The sequence below is a fragment of the Odocoileus virginianus genome, chromosome 8 (assembly GCF_023699985.2).
Source record: "Odocoileus virginianus isolate 20LAN1187 ecotype Illinois chromosome 8, Ovbor_1.2, whole genome shotgun sequence".
In the NCBI taxonomy this organism is placed as follows: Eukaryota; Metazoa; Chordata; class Mammalia; order Artiodactyla; family Cervidae; genus Odocoileus; species Odocoileus virginianus.
Genome location: NC_069681.1, coordinates 13579392 through 13590514, shown reverse-complemented (window position 1 = coordinate 13590514; position 11123 = coordinate 13579392). Strand labels below are relative to the sequence as shown.

Genomic DNA, 11123 nt, shown 5'->3' with positions numbered 1-11123 from the left:
AAATCACACATCAAAGAACTCTGTGATCTCACTTTCCTGGTTTGAAAATAAAAACACAGATGCATTCTTGATTATGTATATCCTAATCCTTCTGAACTGTATTAAAAAAAATCTACCATATGATAAGCTTCACACGTGTTTATGGCTGCATTTTCTAGGAAGAATTTCCATTTCGATGTGTTGGTTCCCAGATCGTGTTACTAGTGAGTTAGACAGGATGGAAAATAAGCTATCAAGCTGACATCTTGGATGAATGCAACTACAGATTAATGGGTAGGGGAATTCTTTCAGGGCTGTGAGGAAGTACACTGTAAGTTGAGCAGTAATTTCATCAGAATATGCCAGAAGACACAGGCAAATTGCCAGGCTGGGATATGATGGCAGTGAATACGTTGGCTTTTGCTATCATGACAAAATGTCAAATGTTCTTTTTAAAAAAAATGATTATACGGGTTCATAAGATGGAAAGAAAGAAACTATCATAAGATAGTTGAGTTGCTGGTATTTTTTTTTAAATGAAATAGTTTCAAATAGTGATCAGATGAGCAAGAAATCTAATAAATTATCTGGCATGCCAGCTTGTTGTAACAGACCATAAAATAAAATCTTGTGATTTCTTCCAGGTCGCTGTTAGAGGAACCAAGAAGAAAAGACAAATATCATATGATATCACTTTTATGTGGAATCTAAAATATGATACAAATGAATTTATTTGCAAAAAAGGGGAACAGACTCACAGATATAGAGAACAAATTTACAGTTACCAAAGGGGCACGGTGGAGGTGAGGGATAAGTTACGAGTTTGGGATTAACATATACACACTACCTATGTAGGGCTTCCCAGGTAGCACAGTGGTAAAGAATCTGCCTGCCAATGCAGGAGACCCAAGAGACACGGGTTTGACCCCTAGGTCGGGAAGATCCCCTGGAGTAAGAAATGACAACCCTCTCCAGTATTCTTGATTGGAAAATCCCCTGGGGGCTATAGTCTATGGGGTTGCAAAGTGTCAGACATGACTTAGGAACTGAATATACACACACACACTAAGTGTGTAAAAAGGAAATAACAGGGACCCGCTGTAGAGCAGAGGGAGCTATACTCACTATCTTGTAATAACCTGTAATGGAGGGGGATCTGAAAAAGAATGTGTGTGTGTGTGTATATGTATACCCACATACAAACAGATATATATATAGCTGAGTCACTCTGTTGTTCACTTGAAACTGACACAACATTGTGGGTTAACTATACTTCAACTTTTTAAAAAATGGTTTAAAAATTAAAAGAGGAAGGTTAGATTGAAAATTCGAATATTTAGGTTCTTCTATTTCCTTCAGCTATACGATCTCAACCCACCACTTATTCCCAAGCCTCATTTGTCTGACTTGTAAAACAAGGATAACATAATAATATTTATTCTCTTAAATCATGAAGTGGCTGTGATGATTACTTTAAAAAAATAGATGAAAAATCTTTGAAAAATTTAAACTATAAAATATCCTCTTATTAGATATAATACTTTTTTCCTGGGATTTACACCTTTTCCCTATCACATTTTTTACTGGTTCCAAACTTCCTCTTATCTTTTAGAAATGCTCAGCAAATAGTTCTGTTGTTTATTAAGGAGATGAGCTTGGAGCTTGTTTACAGCTGTTACTGTGCACTTAATATTTTCTTCTGAAATGCCTATCTCTCTCCCAGCAGCCCTGCAGGACAAAGAGAAAGTGCATTGGAGGTACACTGATTGATCTGGGGGATACAGGAGGGAGCCCCATTTTGTTCCTAAGGAGACTAAAATGATGGATTAGAATGAGGTAAGTTCTTATTAGTGCTTTCCTTTAGGTTTGACAAGATATATTCAGAAATAGCCTAATAATGTTAACTGATATATCTTGATTTACACACAGTTACTATTTGAAAGGGGAACATCAGGAATCGTCATATTTAATAGACTCTAAGATCACATTGCTTCCAAGATGTGTCTTTATGTTGTTTCCTGTAAGAAATAACACAAAATACCACCAATTATAATTTTAAGATATTAACGATTGAAAGCAGGCCCTGCTTTCAGAACTTTTCAATCAAGAGAAACTGTATGACAGAGTTGATGAAATATGGTAATGTTCTGAGTGTCTACTGTATCCACAGAATGAATAAGGATGTGCCTTCTTTATTCATTTAATTCTTTCAACAGACCCAAGAGGCAAGTATTCTTTTGCCCATTTTCACAGATAAGCAGGCTGAGATGCAGACAGGTTACTCTGCAAAATGACCCACAACTGATAAGTAGTGATGCTGGAATTATGATCCAGGTCTGTCTGATTCCAAAGCCTATAATGCCACATTAGGTTTCACTGTACCTTGACCTTGGTGGCGCTACTGGTAAAGACCCCTCCCGCCAACGCAGGAAACATGAGACACGGGTTCAATCCCTGGGTTCAGAAGACCTCCTGGAGGAGGGAATGCAACCCACTTCAGTGTTTTTGCCTGGAGTATTGCACAGAAAGAGAAGCCTGGCCAGCCACAATTTATAGGGTCCCAAAGAGTTGGACACGATTAAAGCGACTTACCATGCATGCTTCATTTGTTCTCTTGGCAATTTAAGGCTAGGAAGTGTTTGGCTGGCAATATTGTGTCCCCCTAGGCAATCCTCCCTTTATTTATTTATTTTGTTCTTGTTTTGGCTGCACCGCATGGCACGTGGGATCTTAGTTCCCAGATCAGAGATTGAACTCGTGCCCTCTGCAGTGGAAACACAGTCTTAACCTCTGGACCACCAGGGAAGCCCCATCCTGCTTTTAAAATCATGAGTTACCTTTGACTTGCACTGGATGTCTGGCCCCAGAATTAGATTAGATCCAAGACACCAATTTGCTGAGGTCTCTTCCTATAGATGGATGGCATGTTCTGCCCTCAGTGGAGAGAAGGCCACTCCAGAGACGCGACGGTGATGAGATGCCTAGGTGCCACAGCCAAGGGGCTGAGGCAGGCAGCTTCCCAGGGCAGTGCGTCTTCATGATGCCATTTTTATTGTGGAGGAAAAGTTTGCAAGTCAGAAACAACAGAGAACATAACACACACCCAGTGCCCACTAGCCAGACGCAGCAGATGTCCACGTTTTACCATACGTGCTTCAGAGAAGCCAAAATCCCTTCTGTTCCCCTTCCCAGTCCCGTTGTTCCATTCCCTCCTTCCTGAGATGTCAGTTGCTGCCATCATGAATTTTGTGTGTCTCTTTGTTTTTGCTACTTAACATAATAGTATATATTTAAAACATTTGCAGAGATGGCGGCATGTTAGATTTATCATCCTATGAATGTCTTTGTTTCCTTCACATTATGTTCCAAAGATGTCACCGTGTACCATGTTGGTTTGTATGAATCCAGTTCATTCATTTCAACTTCTGCTTATTGTTTCGTAGTATGACTATATCACAAAAATCGATCAATTTCCCTATTTTTGGCTATTATATAGAATGTTAGGGCTTTTCCAAAGGCCCAGCAGGTAAAGAATCTGCCTGCCATGTAGGAGACACAGGAGACTTGGGTTCAATTCCTGGATCAGGAAGATCCCCTGGAGTAGGAAATGGCAACCCACTCCAGTATTCTTGCTTGAAAAATCCCGTGGACAGAGGAGCCTGGGAAGTGCACTATATATACGCTAAAGGGTCACAAAGAGTCAGACACGACTGAGCACCTAGGCACACACACGCTCAGAGTGTTATAATCAATGTGCTTCTGCACATAAGGGACGTTTCCTTTAGTGTATACACCTAGAATGGTTAACCGGGTCACAGGCCATGTGCGTTTTCCATATTGCCGAACGTTCTCCAATGTTTGGGTTGGTTTCTACTCCTGTCAGCCATATGTGAGAATTCCCAAAGCCCCACGTCTTCAATAACACTTGGTATCGGTCAACTTTTCAAATTTTGTAAATCTGATGAATGGGAAATGGTAACTGTTGTTTTAATTTAAGGTGAGGTTTTATTTCCGACAAGCATCAAGGCTCATCTGAATGGCCTGTAACCACAGTCCCACAAGTCCCAGTCTCCCAGGCCTTGTTATCACGCTCTCCACCCTCCATCCTCACCTCAGTGTTTGCATCAGATGGAGAGGTGGCGGCAGGCTCGGGTGTGGCCCGCAGCCTGTGTGGGAGGTGTGTCCTGTCCTGAGGCTGATGACTGTCTTTGTTCCCACATCCTGTTAGTCTGCAGGACTGCAAGACCATAACAAATATTGACCCCAATTTTCTTAAGTGTAGGTTTCTCTCTGTTAATTGTTTGGGCACATTTAGGAGCCTGAAGAGTTTGTAGAGTAGAAAATGCCTCCAGCCACAGGGCCTTGGAGGAAGATTTCCGGCTTCCGGATAAAAGCAATATTTCTTGGGACTCCCCTGGTGCCCCAATCGTTGACTTCGCCTTCCAATGAAGGTTCAATTCCCGGTCAGATAACTAAGATCGAGCACATGCCTAGCAGCCAAAAACAAAACCAAAATGTAAAACAGAAGCAATATTGTAACAATTTAATATTTTAAAAAAAGGTCCAAGTTAGGACTTCCCTCTAGTTCAGACGGTAAAAATAAATGGCCCACATTAAAACAAAAAATATGAAAAAAAAAGCAATGTTTCTTAAGAATCTGTGCCCACAAGACATGGTGGCAATAATTTGTTGGTTACGATTCTCCCTGGATTCTTCAAGTCCAATTACAAATTAGACCTTGTGCAGCGTTAAGGAAACTGGACTTGAGGTACTTAGCTGATCTCAACTCCACCTCTTAACAAATAGATGATTTGGGAAAACATCTTAAAGCCACATTTTTCTCATCTGCAAAGAGGTGATCTTAACGCCTACACTATAGAATTGTTAGGATTAGATGAGGTAATGCAGGAACAGGTAAGGGCTCTTTGGTTACCTATTTGTGTTAATAACTATCTGATTTATTTTAACTGACTCAACTTTTAGAAACTGGGAACTCTCAAATAAATACCTTCATTTCTTGCTTCCCTTTAAAAAAAAAAATCAAAGCTCTGGACCAGAGCTGGACCAGATCCCATGTATTCTGATAATCCTAGGAGGTCCTCTGGATGGTCAGGCTTTCTTTTATTTGTCATGCCCCTCCTCCCACATTTATTTACATCTCCTGCCTGGCCCTTGGGGGAATCAATTTGCAGCTTCCCTGATTGCCAGTCTTCAAGGTTCCTTCATGAAGATTAAGCCATTGTTCTCTGAGCAGGTCCTTAGGAATCCTGTCTACTGCTTCCAGGGATGAAGGGGACAGAGAAATAATATTTGGTGACTGGCCGGTTCTATGCCAGACATCTGTGCTCTGTACTTTACATGCCCTGTATTATTTAACCTTCACAGTAGCTGTGAGGTATTGTGTGTACTATCATCTTCAAATACAAAATGCAAGATGCGTATGACAAATGGTGAAGCAACCTTGATGAGTTGAATAAACTGCTCCAGGACATGCTACTACAAGAGAGACAGAGCAGGGATGTGATGCTGGCTATTTAGAACACTTTACCTACTCATAATACTGTGCCAAAGGAGAGAAAATTAGCTTATCAAAGATTTTGGGGTTCATCACTGTTAAAGTGAAAGTGGTAGTCACTCATTCTGACTCTGTGACCCCATGGACTGTAGCCCGCCAGGTTCCTCTGTCCATGGGATTCTCCAGGCAAGAATACTGGAGTGGGTTCCACTTCCTACTCCAGGGGATCTTCCCACCTCAGGGATTGGCGGGCAGGTTCTTCAGCAGTAATGCCACCTGGGAAGCCCTCCTGACAGGTCAATGTACAATGAAACCCAATGTGGCATTATAGGCTTTGGAATCAGACAGACCTGGATCAAAGCCAGGTCTCCTGCATTGCAGGCAGATTCTTGACCACTAGCACCATGTAAGGCTCCACCTAAATGTTCTGACAGTTGTTGCTCATTTTCAGGTCTGTTTTTGGGAAGAGGTGAACCAGGATCACCCGGAGGACCGGCACATGTGAGAACCCCAGGGAGTTATCTTCTGTGCCTCAATTGGAGCCACCTCCTCCAGTGACTATTTCCCTCAAGGACCAAGAGACCTCCTCAGATGAGGTGTGCATGTATCTTCAGGGAAGGTTATAAGTTTGGCTGTGTCCCAACATGCTCTGAGGCAGAGGTTTGGGGCTTAGCCAGTCAGACCTCCTTTTTACCTGTCTGACTGAGACTTCCCAGCAGAGCTCTGGAAAGTCAGAGAAAGTGTCAGCTGGAGCGTTTGAGCAAGTAGAAACAGGATGTATTTCACACCGAAGGTAATTACACGGTGGGTGTAGTAAACGGGACTGAGGCAGCTGAAGTCACACAACAGAGATGCCTCCGACTGGCTGAGGAATGTTTCTCTGTCGTGGATAAATATTTTGCAGCAGTTACCTGGGTGAAAACCAGCTTCCTGTAAAGGATTGATTTAAAAAATAAATAAATACTCTTGAGGGCTGAGTGCTCTGTAATTATTTCCCAGCTAATGGTACCAACTCAACTTTATGTAAAGGGAAGGTTCAAAAACAATCTTCATCCTTCAAGGACCATTCCTAAGTGTGTAACTATTGCTCCACAGCTTCAGAGTGAGAACTACTTGTTCCCTTGTTCTTCAAACAGAATTCACAGCTATAGAACACTCCTTAAAAAAAAGAAAGCCATTTAATTTAACCCTCATAATGTAGCTGAAAGTCCTGTGTGTGACCTTAGAAGGCAGAAGGCTTAACGCTGAGCTCCTTGGCCAGGGAACTTCTGTAAGCCTTTGTTTTCACCTCCATAAATAAGATAATAATATGTCTATTTCTACTAGGTGTAGGGAAGTTCAAGTGGGATTGTGTTCCATTAGGCAACAAACATCGAGTGTTGGTTATGTCCCTGGCACTGTGCTAGACGCTGGGAACAAAAAAGAAAGGATCCTTTAGCCTCAAGAACTCCCAGTGTAGAGAGGCCAGAGCCTTCAACGAGTGACCTGTTCCATACTAAGGGGTGCCGTGGAGGCACAAGCCCGTTCCTTGGACAGGCGCCCCAGGAGGCCCACGGCCATCACCCTGGAAGGAGAGCACGTGGGAGGTGGCACCATGCTGGGTCATGAGGGTGTGTAGGCCCACCAGAAACAGACGGGGACGACCAGGAGGAGAACCGTGGGTGGCTGTGAAGCAGCATGGGATTAGCCGCCGCCCTCTCGGGTGGCTCAGAATTACCTGGGACACAGGACAGGGCGGGGGCGGGAAGATGAAGCTAGGGAGAAGGGAAGGCAGGGTGGGCAGAGCCAGCCGGCGCGCTGCCCGTGACTCGCTTGGGTTTCCTGCCAGAGGCCGGCACTGGAGAAGGAATATTGGCAAGCGTTAGCAGGGAGAGTAGGGCACAGCTGAGGGTGTCCCGGTTTGCCCTCATCACGTAACATGGAGCCGGCCGACTGCTACCCAGCCAGCTATGTAGAGCAGACCTCCTCTGGACCCTGATCACTCCCGAATCTGCTCCTGTATAGTCAGGTACCTATTGTAAGTGACTTCTCGCAGCCGTCAGCAAGTCCTTCGCATCCCACGGCCGCACCCGGTCTAGGACTCCTCACCTCCTTACCAGTCAGGATCACAGACGTGCTGGACCACCCTGCCCAGGTCGCCGTGTGCGTAGGTCCCTCCCTTGTTCTCGCGAGAGTTCCCAGGCCGCAGACAAGGCTGCCCCGTGAATCTCAGCATCCCACTGTCTCCATCGCTGTGATTCTGTGATCTCCCCACCCTCCTCGACGTTGCCTCCAGCAAACCGTGAGAGGAGAGGTCCTGGTCACATAACAGGTCAACAGCCAAATTCCCAACCACCAACTGCGAAGGGAGCAAGCTGGTTCTACTACTTTTCTTACCTTCAGAGGTGATGAAGCATCGTGCATGCTGCCCTCCTTGCCTTGGATATCTGACTGCTTAATTTTAACAGCTAAATAAAAAACATTATGTCAATCTACCATGCAAAACAACATTAAAATGTAAAAATATATGTACGGTTATAATTTTTATTTGACTAACAGCTGACAAAATATTAAATATGACTGAATTTAATTATCATTGTACATGCATAGATGATCTTTTCATGAGTGGCAATGAATCAATAATAAGGCCTAAATAATAATAAAGTATTATATAATTATTACATACATTTTATTTTCTTGCCTTATTTCAGCTTAATTACGATTTATGTTATAATCAAGATTTTCATATCATTTATGCTCACTTGTAACAATGACATAAAGGGTAAAAATGACCTTGTAATTATTTGAAGGTAACAAAGTATAAACATATTTTATTTATAAACAAGTGGAAAATTTTAGAATTATTTTAATATACATTTCCAAATAGTTATTTTCTCCTAAAATAGTCAAAATTACCTTTTAAAACTGAGGCCAGTTACAGACTATAATTCATAAATATGAAACCTTTAAATCAAAGTGACTTTGAGCTGTGTTTTTAATTCTTTGAATATTTGAACCTATTAAATATTTTATAAAAATAAAATTATTTGTATTTCTAGCATTAAATGTCTCTTTAGATGCCAACATAATTGCATGTCATGTGTATATTTATAAGCACACAAGTTTAATTGTAATATGAGCTTCGGAATATTGCAGAATGATTCTGTTGTGATGACCTGCTAATTTGTAAGTACTTCCAAAATCATTCAATGGACTACAAATAAGTTAACCGGCAATACTGTGAACCAGTATTTATTTCTTCAAGAGTCTTTATCTTCTAGGCTGTCTGAAAGGAAGGTCTTCGCAAGTTAATTAATTTGTCTTTTACCTTCACACTTCTGTCCCAGTGTTTAGATACAGTTGTCTATTGTTTCAAGGACAGATGAACAAGAGGAGTGGACAGGTGATTCCCTGGGACCTGAATGGCATTCACTGTGAGAGCAGTTCCATTTTCAGAAAGAATGTTGGCAGGTTATGTTGTGCCACTGATGAAGGGCTGATTTTGGTAACAAATGACAGAGGTGCCCATGTATTTCTTTACTAGATTTTTTGATTGTTTGGGTTATGTGTGTTTATATTATACAAGGCCCTCTAAAGCAAGGACAAATAAAACACAGGATGCACAATTAACTTGATTTCAGATAAATTAGAACTGTTTATTTAGTGTGTGTACCCTAATTGCATAAGATACACTAATATATCCTATATATACAAATAAATGCTAATTTAGTATATTGCATAGCTATACTAAAAAAAATTGTTCATTGCTTATCTGAAATTCAAAGGTCACTGGAGCTTCCAGAAATTTTATTTGCTAAATCTGACAACCCTCAGGGCAAAGAACATGCTTTCTCTTGCCCAGGACTAAATGCAATTCTGAGCTCAAAGAGCTTTATTTGGAACACAAAAAAAGAGAAAAGCAGGTTTCTGAAAATCTCAGCCATGACTCCTGTGAGAGGAATGTTGAATATCTCTTACCTATCACCCAGGTAGGCAGAATCAGAGAGGTGAATTTCTCATCAAGAACGTCTGTGGGAAACCAGAAGATGAGTTCTTCTCTCACAAATGTTTCTTTAATCATGAAGCCATGGAATGTTATTGGCTTATTCTGTCATAAAACTCGAATAATCCCTAGCTCTTCATTTATTTATTCATGCATACATAAAATATTCCTAAAACCTTTTTATGTACCACGCAGTACTATTTAATAGTTGAACAGTCCTATGAGATAGATGTTATTATGTCAGTTTCACAGATACAAGAAATGAAGCTCAGTGAGGTTAAATAATTGGCCTAAGATCACCCACTTGGTACATTAGAGAGGCCGAGTCTAAGCCAATGTTGTTCTGATACACAACTTACAGTGGAGATTCGAGCCGGGGTGCAGAGAGGAGAGAAGAGTTAGTCATTCTTTAGTGCTTCTTATACCCCAGGCATGACTGTGGTTTAAATGACTGACAATCTTTCCTGTTCTTGTCAGATAGAATTCTGACCTTTCACCAAAAAAATGGAAGAAATTGTTTCCATAAGATAAAAACTGTTTCCATGAGTTTAAAAAAAAAAAAGTGTTTGCTCTTCTTAAACTTGTATGGAAATGCAAAGGACCTAAGTTGCCAGAACTATTTTGTAAACAGACAAAGTTAGAAAGCCTATACTACCTGACTCAAAGCTTATTATAAAGCTACAGTAATCAAATACATGTGGTATTTGCATAAGACTAGACATATAGGTCAATGGTAGAGACTAGAGTCCAGAAGTAAAGGCATACATTTGTTGTGGTCAATTGATTTTTGAAAAGGGTGCGCAAGATGAAAGCATAGTCTTCTGGAAAAACTAATTATCCATTTGTGAAAATAAACAAACACACAACAGCAATAACAATAAAATACTTAGACCCTTAACTCACACTATACACAAAAATAACAACATATACCGTAAATCTAGTGATAAGGGCCCAAACTATAAATGGGGCTCCCCAGGTGGCTCCAATGATAAAGAACACGCCTGCCAATGCAGGGGACATAAAAGTCATGGGTTCAGTCCCTGGGTTGGTAAGAGTCCCTGGAGGAGGGCATGGCAACCTTCTGCAGTATTCTTGTCTGGAGAATCCTATGGACAGAGGAGCCTGACAGGCTACAGTCCATGGGTTGCAAAGAGTCAGACAAGACTGAAGTGAGTTAGCATGCAAACTATAATGAAAAAATTTTTTTTGAAACCTGCTGTTCATTCTAAGACCTGAGAATTAAGGGGTGAATAAAGTGTCAAAAAACCCCTTACACTGATGAGCTTACATCCTAGTGAGGGTAGACAGATACTAAACAAAATGTTTAAAAATTTTATAATATATAAAGCAGCTATAGACCAATAAAAATTTTGGCTGACTTAAAACTCAACATTCAAGAAACGAAGATCACGTCATCTGGTCCCATCACTTTATGGCAAATAGATGGGGAAACAATGGAAACAGTAAGAGACTTTCTTTTCTTGGGCTCCAAAATCACTGCAGATGGTGACTGCAGCCATGAAATTAAAAGATGCTTGCTCCTTGGAAGAAAAGCTATGACCATCCTAGACAGCATATTAAAAAGCAGAGACATTACTTTGCCAACAAAGGTCCATCTAGTTGCAGCTATCATTTTTCCAGTAGTCA

General features: G+C 41.2%; 1 long non-coding RNA gene across 1 annotated transcript; it reads left to right on the top strand.

Moving 5' to 3' along the window:
* Positions 1-203: 203 nt before the first annotated feature.
* Positions 204-6464, top strand: LOC139036213 (uncharacterized). Its single transcript, XR_011488916.1, has 3 exons — positions 204-782; positions 1703-1815; positions 5946-6464. It is a non-coding gene; the product is annotated as an uncharacterized lncRNA (long non-coding RNA).
* Positions 6465-11123: the final 4659 nt, after the last annotated feature.